The sequence below is a fragment of the Oryctolagus cuniculus genome, chromosome 16 (genome assembly GCF_964237555.1).
Source record: "Oryctolagus cuniculus chromosome 16, mOryCun1.1, whole genome shotgun sequence".
NCBI classification, from domain to species: Eukaryota; Metazoa; Chordata; class Mammalia; order Lagomorpha; family Leporidae; genus Oryctolagus; species Oryctolagus cuniculus.
The window spans coordinates 64881123-64894750 of NC_091447.1; the positions used below are offsets into that span (position 1 = coordinate 64881123).

Genomic DNA, 13628 nt, shown 5'->3' on the forward strand with positions numbered 1-13628 from the left:
CGCGATGGTCACCTGGAGCGTCATTGGTCAGCGGCGCGCGGCGTCCTTCGGGAAATGTAGTCCCTTCCACTCTGGCGCGGTTACCCGGGGCAACAGACCCTTGGGCCTCAGTCTGACCCGGGTGCTGCAGCCCCGGGGCCTCGGCGGATGGACAGCGAGGGAGGAGGTGAGCGGGAATGGTGGGGCGGCTGCAGGGCTGGCTCCCTAAGAGGGGCTGCGGGGGAATGCGGCGCCCCTCAGGGCTGGGCTGGTGTGGCGGCGCCTCACCTCAGGCTCCCGGTCAGGGGCTGGATGCGGTGCCGATGGCGCCAAGGCGGGAGAGACCGGCGTCTGTGGTTTACCAGGCTGGTGTCTGTTTTTTGGCAACTTTATGAGGGTGTGTTTTATCTGCTGGAGTGGTGCCCCCGTCCCCACACGCCAACTTTACAACTTTTTTTTTTTTTTTTTTTTTTTTAATTCCTCCTGAAATCGCCTGCGGTCCCGGTGCGCCCCGGCCCCCGGCCCGCTTTCGGAATCTCTAGGTTCGTTATTTAGGCACATTTGTTATTCAGGGACATTTCTTAAAAACGGAATCTGACGGTTACGGGGTAGGGGGCTTTGCGTCTGGCGCCTGCAGGTGCGTCAGGATTCTCCGTCTTTTTTTTTTTTTTTTTTTTATTTATTTATTCGTTTGAAAGGCAGAGTTATACAGAGAGAGGACTTCCATCCGCTGGTTCGCTCCCCAGATGGCCGCAATGGCCGGGCTGCAGCCAGGAGCCAGGAGCTTCCTCCGGGTCTCCCACGCAGGTGCAGGACTTGGGCCATGTTCCACTGCCTTCCCAGGCCGTAGCAGAGAGCTGGATCGGAAGTGGAGCAGCCGGGTCTCAGGCCACAATGCCCACCCCCCGTTATGATTCTGAAAAAGTCTGCGGGCCATCAGCCCACCTGAAACCACCAACCAAGGATGGACACAGACGCACAGGTGTTGATGGACACCCACCGGCAGGTGGAAGCCGGCCCCGCCCCCGCGGGCGCGCAGCTCCCTCCCCCAGCTCCTGATTGGCTGAGAAAGCTGGGGGGCGGTGCTCGGTGGGGGAGGGAGGGGGAATGGGTGGGTGCGGCTGGGCGGATCTAGGATCAGGGGGAGGGGAGTTTCGCTGTGATGTCATCAGGGCAATAGCTCTGTTTACGTATTACAAAATTTGTGAAAGTTACAAAATAACAAGTGGGGCGGGGTTTGCAAGGCAAGCTCAGCGGCTGGTCCACTTTGGGTCTCGAACCCTCAATTCTACTTGCTGCTAAGGCTAAGTCTTTTCCGAAAATACACCATGGAGCGTAGTAGGCTTGCGCCGGCATCCCCTGTGGATGTTGGTTCGAGTCTCGGCTGCTCCGCTTCCCATCCAGCTCCCTGCTGATGCGCCTGGGAGAGCAGCTAAGGGATGGCCCAAGTCCTTGGGCTCCTGCCACTCATGTGGGAGACCCGGATGGAGCTCCTGGCCCAGCTCCGGCCGTTGCCAGAGCTGTTGTTTGGGGAGCGAACCAGCAGATGGAAAACTCTGTGTCACTCCCTCTCTCTCTGTAGCTCTGCCTCTCAAATAAATAAATCTTAAATTAAAAAAAAAAAAAAAGATGAAAGGAAAATCCACCATGATCATTTCTCGCAAATCCCTCCTCTTTTTCTTTATACTACTTGGTGTTATTTCCATTTTATACTCTGGGATTAACGTGGTCTAATAGCTCTTGACTTTTTTTTTTTTTAATAAATTGTGTCCATTTGCTACAGCATTGTGTTAGGGACTCCTCTGGGAGCTCTTGGGAGAGCCTCCGTGATGGGTGGAGGAGCCCTGGTATAGGACGCCGGGCTGCAAGGGGTCACCAGTTGGACCAGGCACAAGTGCCTGTGCAACCCAATGGCAGCCGGTCCCGGAGCTTTCGTCCCTCCCAAATACCCCGAGACGGCAGCCCGTGGTAGGCTTAAAGCTGAATCCTTGCCGTTCAACTCCCCAGAGACACTCGGGATCCAGGCACGGGCTGGGAGTACTCGGGATCCGGGCACAGGCTGGGAGTACTCTTGTCGCCCCGCACAGCACAAAACCCTTTCCACCTGGGTCAGAGTCCCCTGCGAGAGGGAAGGGGACCACTCGTGCCCGTGGCCATCTGGCCCCACGTGTGTAACAGCTGCTTTTAGTAACAGCATGTATAGAAAATTGTACCCATTCAACCCAGGTGTTCAATCGCCTCGTGTCCCTGTCTGTATTTCTAGGGTTTGTCCTGATTCCGTAGTTTTTACTTGTTTTGGATCCACTGTAGAGATCGTCTGGTTTTATAACGTCACTGGTGGAGACTGAGGATAACTGAAGGGCTCAGGGCAGGAAACCTGTTTATCTGGCCTTGAATAGATGATGAGGAGCACAAGTAGTCTGCTACTTATTTATTTACTTGAAAGGCAGAGTTTCAGAAAGAGAGAAAGACTCAGAGAGAGGTCTTCCATCTGCTGGTTCACTCCCCAGATGGCCACAGTGGCCAGGGTTGGGCCAGGCAGGAGCCAGGAGCTCCATCCAGGTCTCCCACGCAGGTGCAGGGGCCCAAGGACTTGGCCCATCTTCTACTGCTTTCCCAGGCCATAGCAGAGAGCTGGATCGGAAGTGGAGCAGCCGGGACTCGAACCAGCGCCCATATGGGATGCTGGCACTGCAGGTGGCGGCTTTACCTGCTACAGCGCAGCACCGGCCTGGCTTCTAGGATCTTCACAGGGGTCCCCACCGGAGTCGTCTCTCTCTCTGCCTCTCCAACTCTGCCTTTCAAATAAATAAATAAATCTTTAAAAAAAAAAAAAAAAGATCCTGGAAGCAATGACAGTCCTTTTAAAGTTAGTCATAGTGGAGTGGCAGGCAGCTGGTGGAGCCCTCGCCGTCTCCGTCCTTCTCTGCAGTTCAGTTTTGGGTCCAGTGCACACTCGGGTGTAACGAGGCCACTCCTTTAATCAGTTCTCATGCAGTCGGCAGTCTTGGTGGCCAGGAGCACTTGGCGGGGACCCTCCCGGCGCCATTGGTTTTGTCTTCTTCCCAAGGTTTAACCAGCACCAGGTCACCGGCTTGGAAGTGATGAACTGCAAACAGAAAGTAAAGCAGAGGAATGGCTAGACTATGTTCTTAAAAAAAATTGGTCTTTGGTCTGCACGGTGGGGAGCTCTGTGGCCCTGCCACAGATGCAGGGGGTCCCCGTAACAGTTCCTAAAGGGTAGCCCCACTCACAGCTGGGCGCTTCGGGACCCCTGTAGCACTGTGCATGCGAAAGGACTCCTTGGTCTCTGTTTTTTGTTTGTTTGTTTGTTTTGTCAGACTAAATGTAGATATAATTTGTTTTGTTTTTATGTTTGATCATTTATTGTGGTTATGCAGGAAAATATATTTTTTTGACAGCCAGAGTTAGACAGAGAAAGAGAGAGAAAGGTCTTCCTTCCGTTGGTTCACCCCCTAAATGGCCGCTATGGCCGGTGCACTGTGCTGATCTGAAGGCAGGAGCCAGGTGCTTCTCCTGGTCTCCCATGGGGTGCAGGGCCCAAGCACTTGGGCCATCCTCCACTGCACTCCCGGGCTGCAGCAGAGAGCTGCACTGGAAGAGGAGCAACCGGGACAGAATCTGGCGCCCCAACCGGGACTAGAACCCGGGGTGCCGGCGCTGCAGGCGGAGGATTAGCCTAGTGAGCTGCGGTGCTGCCACAGGAAAATATTTTTAAAGATTTATTTATTTATTTGAAAGTCAGAGTTACAGACAGGCAGAGAGAGAGAGAGAGGTCTTCCACCTGCTGGTTCACTCCCCAGATGGCCTCAATGGCTGGAGCTGCGCCGATCTGAAGCCAGGAGCCAGGAGCTTCTTCCAGGTCTCCCACGTGGGTGCAGGGGCCCAAGTACTTGGGCCATCCTCCATTGCTTTCCTAGGCCACAGCAGAGAGCTGGATGGGAAGTGCAGCAGCCAGGACTCAAACCAGCACCCATATGGGATGCTGGCCCCAATGTAATCTGTTTTAAGGTTATTTTGGTAACATTCCCGGCAGCGGCCATTGTAAGAGACGAAGGCTGTGCCCAGCCGAGAGATGCCTTATGATGACAAACAGTTTCATCTCCCTGCTTTGGGGGTTTCGGTGACGTCTACCTGGAGGCTTTGACATGGTCTCAACCCTGGGGGCCTCCCGCGTAACTATTTGTTTGATGACCTTTTAATTCATCTTTGACAGATTACATATCCCGTACATACCTGTCTGGTGAGCGTGTCCATTCCTGTGTAACCGTGGCTTCTGGGTATAGTATCCCACACGGCCTGAGGACATCAATGGCACCTTCTAGGCAATATGGCCATCTTTTTATTTTATTTTAAAGATCTATTTATTTGGGGCCGGTGCTGTGGCACAACAGGTTAAAGCCCTGGCCTGAAGCGCCAGCATCCCATATGGGCGCCAGTTCGAGTCCCGGCTGCTCCACTTCTGATCCAGCTCTCTGCTATGGCCTGGGAAAGCAGTAGAAAATAGCCCAAGTCCTTGGGCCCATGCACTCATGGCTCCTGGCTTCGGATTGGCTCAGCTCCAGCCGTTGCGGCCAACTGGGGAGTGAACCAGCGGATGGAAGACTTCTGTCTCTACCTCTCTCTGTAACTCTCTTTAAATAAATAAAATAAATCTTTTTTTTTTTTTTTTTTTAATTATTTACTTGAGTTACAGAGAGGCAGAAGCTGAAAGACAGAGATCTGCCATCTGCTGGTTTACTCCCCACATAGCCACAACAGCTGGATCTGTGAAGCCAGGAGCCAGGAGCTTCTTCCAGGTCTCCCACGTGGCTGCAGAGGCCCAAGGGGGCCCAAGCACTTAGGCTGTCCTCTGCTGCTTACCCATTGGCAGGGAGCTGGATGGGAAGTGGAGCAGCCAGGACTCGAACCTGCGCCCACATGGGATGTCAGCACTGCAGGTGGCGGTTTTACCTGCTACGTCACAGCACCGGCCCCGTAATGTGGCCACCAATTCCCTCATCATTGGTTTGCTGATCATTCCTGTCTCCTTCCCATCAGGGAGCAGCCATTTTTCGTCATTGGTTTGGGTGGGCCCTGTTTTAAGCCGTCTCTCTTCTTTTTCTTCTTCTGTTGTTTGCCAGCCTGTTCACCGTAGCTTCAAGGGAGTTTCCATTGTGCTGAGCATCCGCCTGAGCCACAGCCACTCAGCAGGAAGCGCAAGGCTAAGACCTGTGTAATTAATTCTCCATGAGCCAGCCTTTTCCGTTACTGTTTGTAAGACCCCTTTCTGTCCAGATCTCTCTGCACCACACCACAAGCTTAGTTGGAGTCCATGCAGATGGCCCCCTCCTGGCCTCCAAGGAGTTTTAGCACCTGAGGGCACGCAGCTCCTAAGTGTGGGCAGGCCAGTGGTCGGCTAATCTGTCCCTTTCACACCCTGAGTGGCTATCATGTTCAATAACTGCATAGCCATTATGTGTTTTCTCTGTTAGTCGGGATGAACCATCCACAGCCTCATCCCCTCACGTAGGAGGGTCTCTCTCACGTCTGGTCAGACTTACGTCTGAACAGTCATGGATAGACAGGCACTGTTTGACCAGCTTCCTCCTTCCTTAAAAATTCAGCCAGGTGGGGCTGCTCCTGTAGCCTAGCGGGTGAAGCCGCCACCTGCAGCGCTGGTATCCTGCATGGATTCTGGTTCAAGTCCCAGTTGCTCCACTTCTGACCCAGCTCCCTGCTAATGCACCTTGGAAAGCGTTGGAAGGTGGCCTGGTGCTTGGGCTCCTGCACACATATGGGAGACCCAGAAGAAGCTCCTGGTTCCTGGCTCCAGATTGGCCTGGCACCACGGTTCACTAGGCTAATCCTCTGCCTGCGGTGCGGGAACCCCAGGTTCTAGTCCCGGTTGGGGCACTGGATTCTGTCCCGGTTGCTCCTCTTCCAGTCCAGCTCTCTGCTGTGGCCCGGGAGTGCAGTGAAGGATGGCCCAAGTGCTTAGGCCCTGCACCCGCATGGGAGACCAGGAGGAAGCACCTGGCTCCTGGTTTCGGATCAGCACAGCTTGCCGGCTGTGGCGACCATTTGGAGGGTGAACCAACGGAAAAGGAAGGCCTTTCTCTCTGTCTCTCTCTCACTCACTGTCTAACTCTGCCTGTGAAAAAAAAAAAAAAAAAAAAAAAGAATTAAATCATCCTGGCCGGCACCGCAGCTCACTAGGTTAATCCTCCACCTGCGGCGCTGGCACTCTGGGTTCTAGTCCCAGTTGGGGCGCTCGTTCTGTTCTGGTTGCTCCTCTTCCAGTCCAGCTCTCTGCTGTGGCCCAGGAAGGCAGTGGAGGATGGCCCAGGTGCTTGGACCCTGCACCTGCATGGGAGACCAGGAGGAAGCACCTGGCTCCTGGCTTTGGATTGGCGCAGTGCTGGCTGTAGTGGCCATTTGGGGGATGAACCAACAGAAGGAAGACCTTTCTCTCTGTCTCTTTCTCTAACTCTGCCTGTCAAAAAAATAAATGAATAAATAAGCCGGCGCCGCGGCTCACTAGGCTAATCCTCCGCCTAGCGGCGCCGGCACACCGGGTTCTAGTCCCGGTCGGGGCGCCGGATTCTGTCCCGGTTGCCCCTCTTCCAGGCCAGCCCTCTGCTGTGGCCAGGGAGTGCAGTGGAGGATGGCCCAGGTGCTTGGGCCCTGCACCCCATGGGAGACCAGGAAAAGCACCTGGCTCCTGGCTCCTGCCATCGGATCAGCGCGGTGCGCCGGCCGCAGCGCGCCGGCCGCGGCGGCCATTGGAGGGTGAACCAACGGCAAAAGGAAGACCTTTCTCTCTGTCTCTCACTCTCACTGTCCACTCTGCCTGTAAAAAAAAAAAATAAATAAATAAATAAATAAATGAATAAATAAATAAAAGAATGAAATCATCCTTTTCCAAGAGAATGGCCTCATATTTTAGAATTCTAGAATCTGTCAACCATTTTTCAGCTTTTCAGTTTAAGAAATTTCTTTCTTTCTTTTTTTAAGATTTTGATTTTTTATTTAATTGAAAGGCAGAGTTACAGAGAGAGGAGAGAGAGAGGGAGAGAGAGAGAGAGAGACAAAGAAAGAAAGAAAGAAAGAGAGAGGTTCCATCCGCTGGTTCACTCCCCAAATAGCCACAATGGCTAGAGCTGGGCCTGTCTGAAGCCAGGAGCCAGGATCTTCTTCCAAGTCTCCCATGTGGGTACAGGGGCCCAAGGACTTGGGCCATCTTCCACTGCTGTCCCAGGCACATTAACGGAGAGCTGGGTCAGAAGTGGAGCAGCCGGGACTCGAACTGCCACCGCAGGCAGAGGTTTAACCTGCTGCGCCACAACCCCAGCCCCTAAGAGGTCTCTGACCTGATGTGGGGTGCTCCCTGTAAGTGTTTTCCCAAAAGTTAAGATACAAAGGCTCCCTGGTCCTAGTGGGCAGGCCCAGAAAGCTTGCCTTTTTTTTTTTTTTTTTAAGTCCAGTCCATTAATCCATGGTCACAAGGAATAGTGCTGAGCTGGGTATGAAGATATGGCACCACAGGGTGGTGAGCCCGTACAATTTGATTGCTAGCTCTCAAGTCGCATACTAACCTGTGAGACCCGTTAGAACTCTTTGCTGGAAGAATTGGGGTGTTATATGGGGACATACGGGGTTCTGATAGTCTGTCTGTAATGTCCCAGGTTGTAATCACTTTCTCCCTCTGTTAGGAGTGGGGTAGTGTATCTTACCAACTGCTTCCTCTGGCAGTTTACAGAGAGAGGGAGAGACAAAGAGAAAAATCTACTGACAGAGAGAGGGAGAGACAGAGAGAAAAGTCTTCCATCCGCTGATTCATTCCCCCAATGGATACAATGACTGGAGCTGAGCCGATCCAAAATCAGGAGGCAGGAGGTCCATCTGGGGTCTCCCAGGTGGGCGCAGGGGCCCAAGGACTTGGGCCATCTTCCACTGCTTTCCCAGGCCATAGCAGAGAGCTGGATCGGAAGTGGAGCAGCCGGGACTCAAACCGGCGCCCATATGGGATGCTGGCACTGCAGGCAGAGGCTTAGCCCACTATATCATAGCGCCAACCTGTAGGTTTAATTTTAGAGGGCTAATTTTTAGTCTTCCTCTCTTTCCTTCTTTTGCCCATAATGAGAGATCAATGTGTTTTTCTACTTTTTTTTTTTTTAAGTTTTTGTTTATTTGTTTGAGAGAGGGAGGGAGGGAGGGAGGGAGGGAGGGAGGGAGGGAGGGAGGGAGAGTTACAGAGAGGAGACAGACAGAAAGGTCTTCCATCCTCTGGTTCAATGGCCCGAGCTGAACTGATTTGAAGCCAGGAGCCAGAGGCTTCTTCCTCGTCTCCCACGTGGGTGCAAGGGGGCCAAGGACTTGGCCGTCTTCTGTTGCTTTCCCAGGCCACAGCAGGGAGCTGGATCAGAAGAGGAGCAGCTAGGATTTGAACCAGTGTCCATATGGGATGCCAGTACTGCAGACCAGGGCTTTCACCCACTGAGCCACAGTGCCGGTCCCTGTTTTACTTTTTTTAAGGAAATTCATTAGACTCCCAGTTGTCTATTATCTACTCAGAGTCCCAGTCCTCCCTGACTTAATAATAATTAGTTCCCTGCCTAGGAAGTTGGTTCCTGCCTCTGGAACATACAGGAACGATCCTTCCTTTCTTTAAAGATTTTGATTATTTGAAAGGCAGAGAGAGAGAGAGAGAGATTTTCCATCCGCTGGTCCACTCCCCAAATGGCTGCAAATGGCAGGAAATGAGCCAATCCGAAGCCAGGAGCCTGGAGCTTCCTCCAGATCTCCCATGTAGGGACCCAAGCACTTGGGCCATCTCCCACTGCTTTCCCAGGTGCATTAGCAGGGAGCTGGATCGGAAGTGGAGCAGCCAGGGCTCAAGCCAGTGCCCACATGGGATGCCCGCGCCGCAGGCAGTGGCTGTACCCGCTACACCCTTTGGAAACCTGTCCTCAGCTGAGGAGACTCCCGGCCGAGGGGCAGCTTCTCTCTCCCAAGGGGCCATGGCTGCCGTCCTGGTCATCTCCTCGTCTCCTGTGGCTAACACATTCATATGGCCGCCATTTCTGCCCAGATACATAGCTGGGCCCCCATAGTTGGTCTAATTGATCAGCTGGGCCAAGTGGGTCTTCCAGAAATGGCCCCATCTGGCTGAACAGTTTCCTCCCTGCCTTCCTGGGACTTCCCCAGGTGGGTCCACGCTAGAAGTCCTCTGTTTAAACAGAAGAGGGGAGTTAGATCCTTGTCGCACTGTCATTTGCTGTGCTGTCTGGGACATGGGCCTGGAGGCGCCGTGGGTTCCGCCTGTCCCCGTTCTGCAGGCCCCAGCTCCCCCGGGCTCCACTTCCTCCATGTGTTGCTCGTCCTGGGCAAGGAGGCAGACACCATAAGGGGGTCCTAGGCCTTTCCCCCTCCTCTTTGAGAGGAGACGCAGCGAACAGGACAATCTCTTTGCTCCTGGGAAGACAGGGCTCTGTCATATACAGACGGAACCAGGGCCTGAGGTAGCCAGTGCGCCTCTGAACCAGCACAGACGCTCTGAGGTGAGACGCACGCTCCGCTCACAGACCCACACGGGCATGCGCGCAGCCCTGACCCAGGCACACCGACAGGTGCACATGGCGAGACCCAGCCCCAGGCCGTCCTCCCCACCCCCACCCAGGACCCCAACTTCAGTGAAAGGAAGCCGCAGTGTCTGTCTCTGGGTGCCCCAACAGCATCCCCAGTGGACTGTCCAGGGGAGGAACATGGCAGCCGGCTCCCTGGGCGAACTCCCCGCTAGGCCCAGAGCTTTAGTTTCCGGACCCTGCCCTGTGGGTGTCTGTGTGCAGGTCCCCGTGGCCGACCATGTCGCCAAGCCACATCTCAACCACACACCCCAAAAATGCTCACCCCCCAAGATAAGGCAGCGCTTAGAAAGTCCAGTGTCTTCCGCCTTGGTCTCTACCTGTAGTACTTACAAAGTCCAGTGTTTGGTACCTTGGTCCCTACCTGGAGTACTTACAAAGTCCAGTGTTTGGTACCTTGATCCCCACCTGGAGTACTTACAAAGACCAATGTTTGCCGTCTTGGTCCCTACCTGGAGTACTTACAAAGCCCAGCGTTTGGTACCTAGTCCCTACCTGGAGTACTTACAAAGCCCAGTGTTTGGTACCTTGTCCCTACCTGGAGTACTTACAAAGTCCAGTGTTTCCTGCCTTGGTCTCTACCTGGAGTACTTACCAAGCCCAGCGTTTGGTACCTTGGTCCCTACCTGGAGTACTTACCAAGCCCAGCGTTTGGTACCTTGGTCCCTACCTGTAGTACTAACAAAGCCCAGTGTTTCCCGTCTTGGTCCCTACCTGGAGTACTTACAAAGTCCAGTGTTAGCACCTTGGTCCCTACCTGGAGTACTTACCAAGCCCAGTGTTTGGTACCTTGGTCCCTACCTGGAGTACTTACAAAGACCTCTGTCTTCCATCTTGGTCCCTACCTGGAGTACTTACAAAGTCCAGTGTTTCCCGCCTTGGTCCCTACCTGGAGTACTTACAGAGCCCAGTGTTTCCCGCCTTGGTCCCTACCTGGAGTATTTACCAAGCCCAGCGTTTGGTACCTTGGTCCATACCTGGAGTTCCCTGATGGCCACGTAGCACCTGTTTTCATTGTCCCTGGTGTCATTTTTCTCTGCCTCCAGTAGATGGTATGGGGCTTGTCTGGCTTCTGCAGGGACAGCAGAGAACCCGGGCAGAATGGACCACCCCAAAACTGGGTGAGCTACATCTCCCCCTTCTCCAGAGCTCCCACGCTATGCGTGCACTGAGACCCCATACGAGCCCCCAAGCTGTGGGCAATAAGCTCACCTGAGACCACCCCACAACCAAAGGATGTTCTCAGAAACATACAAGAAGCAGGAAGCAAGGCGTTTGGCACACCCAGCAGTGGAAGCTGGCAGCACCCTCAGGCCCTCAGCCCCTCTTATTCTTCCACGGGAGGTCCCTTCCCCCAGCTTCTGATGGGCTGAGAAACTGGGCAGGGAGGTACAATGGGAACCCCACACCACGGGGGAGGGTAACGGGGTGGCGTTGCTGGGCAGACCCAGGAACAGAGAGAAGGGAGTTAGGCTGTGGTGTCTCATCAGGGCTCCAGCTCTGTGCACAGATTACGAAGTTGCTGAGTTACCAAGATAACAAACAAATGGGGTTTGCTTTGGGGCTTCTGCCCTCTATCCTGTGCACCCAGGAGGCCCAGGACCATGGCTTTACTAAAGCTAGGCTAAGTCTTTTCTGAAAATCCACCTCAGGTCTCACAAATCGCATGCCATGAAACTTTGTCTTATGCACAAAATCATCAAAAAATATTGTTTCTTCAGAGGCTGGCATTGTGGTGTAGTGGATGAAGGCACTGCCTGCAATGCTGGCATCCCACCTGGGCGCCAGTTCATGTCCCCGCTGCTGCACTTCCGATCCAGCTCCCTGTTAATGCACCTGGGAAAAGCAGTAGAAGATAGCCCAAGTGTTTGGGCCCCTGCACCCACGTCAGAGACCCAGGAGAAGCTCCTGGCTCCTGGCTTCAGCCTGGCTCAGCCCCGGCTGTTGTGGCCGTCTGGAGAGTGAACTCTGTCTTGGAACTCTGACTTTCTAATAAAATTAAGAAATAAATCTTTAAACAATTACTTTCAGGCTATGTGTATAAGGTATATATAAAACGTAAATGAAGTTCATGTCTGCACTTGAGTCTTGGGTCCCATGACCAAGATACCTTATTATGTATATGCATAAATTAAAAAATCTGAAATTTGAAACACTTCTAGGCCCAAGCATTTCAGATGCAGGTTATTCAACCTGTAATTTTGTGAGTACAGAATATCTGTTCACATTGTTTACCCCTTGATGTCATTCTTAAAAGATTATTGAAGGGCTGGAACTGTGGCGTGGCGGGTAAAGCTGCCGCCTGCAGTGTGGGCATCCTCATATGGGCACCGGTTTGAGTCTTGGCTGCTCCACTTCCAGTCCAGCTCTCTTCTATGGCCTGGGAAAGCAGTGGAGATGGCCCAAGTCCTTGGGCCCCTGTACCCGCGTGGGAGACCTAGAAGAAGCTCCTGGCTCCTGGCTCCTGGCTTCGGATCAGTGCAGCTCCGGCCGTTGCGGCCAATTGGGGAGTGAACCAGCAGATGGAACACTTCTCTCCCTCTCCCTCTCCTCTCCCTCTCCTCTCCCTCTCCTCTCCCTCTCCTCTCCCTCTCCTCTCCCTCTCCCCTCCCCTCCCCTCCCCTCCTCTCCCTCTCCCTCTCCCTCTCCCTCTCCCCTCCCCTCCCCTCCCCCTCCTCTCCTCTCCCCTCCCCTCCCCTCCCCTCCTCTCCTCTCCCCTCCTCTCCTCCCCCCTCCCCCTCCCCCCTCTCCTTAGATGGCTGCTAATTAGAGAAGCTGAGACTTGAGCTAGGTACTTCAATGTGGGACATGAGTGTCCCACCCAGAGTCCCAGCTCCCGTGCCAAGTGCCCGCCCCCACCCTGAGGTGTTAGGAGGGTGAAGGTAAAATCTGGTTGTAGTGTTTGGAGGGTGGGGCTGGGGCGGGTGACTGGGGATAGATGATAAATGATTGAATCCTGGTGGCTTAAAAAGAGTGAGGGAGGGAGAGGACACACACACACGCACACCTGTACACACACGGACACACCCATGTGGTCCCTGTCCTTGCCATGTGACACCCTGTGCAGCTTTGGGACTCTGCAGCCAGAAGGCCATCACCCTTTGCTGGCCCTTGACCATCTAGAACTGTGCCTACATATGCCTCTTTGCCTTACCACATTATGCAGCCTCGGGTGTTTCATTACAGTAATTAAAAATGGATGTGCACACACACACACGCATACACACGCATGCATGTGTGGTTTGTGTCGTCTTCTGAAGCCATCACGAGATTTAAAAGCTTGGGAAGCCTTGCACTGGCTCCGCCGTCTCAGGGCACGTGGGAACTGCCTGAGATTATGATGCAAGCACTTGCCCCTCTCCCCAGAAAAGCATGCCCCAGCACACACATGGGACACGTGGCCAACATGTCAGCATGAGAGACGAAAGCCACGTCTGGCCATACGTCCTCCTTGTCCCTTCACCAGTGGACCACACACCTTAAGCGAAGTAAGATTTTTCCGGGGAGCTCATCAAATATAGATTTTTTAAAAAATTGACACTATGAGAGGCAATGACTTTTTATTTAAGATTTATTTATTTGAAAGTCAGAATTACGCAGAGAGAGTAGGAGAGGCAGAGAGAGAGAGAGAGGGAGAGGTGTCTTCCATCCGCTGATTCACTTCCCAATTGGCCACAATGGCTGGAGCTGCGCCGATCCAAAGCCAGGAGCCAGGAGCTCCATCCGGGTCTCCCATGCGGGTGCAGGGGCCCAAGCACTTGGGCCATCTTCTGCTTACCAGGACATAGCAGAGTTTAATCAGAAGTGGAGCAGCTGGGACTCAAATCGGCACCCATATGGGATGCTAGTACTGCAGATGGTGGCTTTATCTACTACGCCAAGGCACCAGCCCCAAATATACAGATTTTTAAAATATTTATTTGGGGCCGGCACTGTGGCAAAGCAGGTTAAGTGCCAACATCCTGTATGGGCACCAGTTCAAGTCCCGATTGCTCCACTTCT

General features: G+C 53.5%; 1 protein-coding gene across 1 annotated transcript in view; it reads left to right on the plus strand.

Moving 5' to 3' along the window:
• The first annotated feature begins 27 nt into the window (after positions 1-27).
• C16H19orf44 (chromosome 16 C19orf44 homolog) overlaps positions 28-13628 on the plus strand; it is a 29650-nt gene continuing 16049 nt past the window's right edge. The window contains exon 1 of the mRNA XM_008249330.4: positions 28-166. The gene's annotated coding sequence lies outside the window, so the exon portion shown is untranslated. The remainder of the gene's footprint in view (positions 167-13628) is intronic.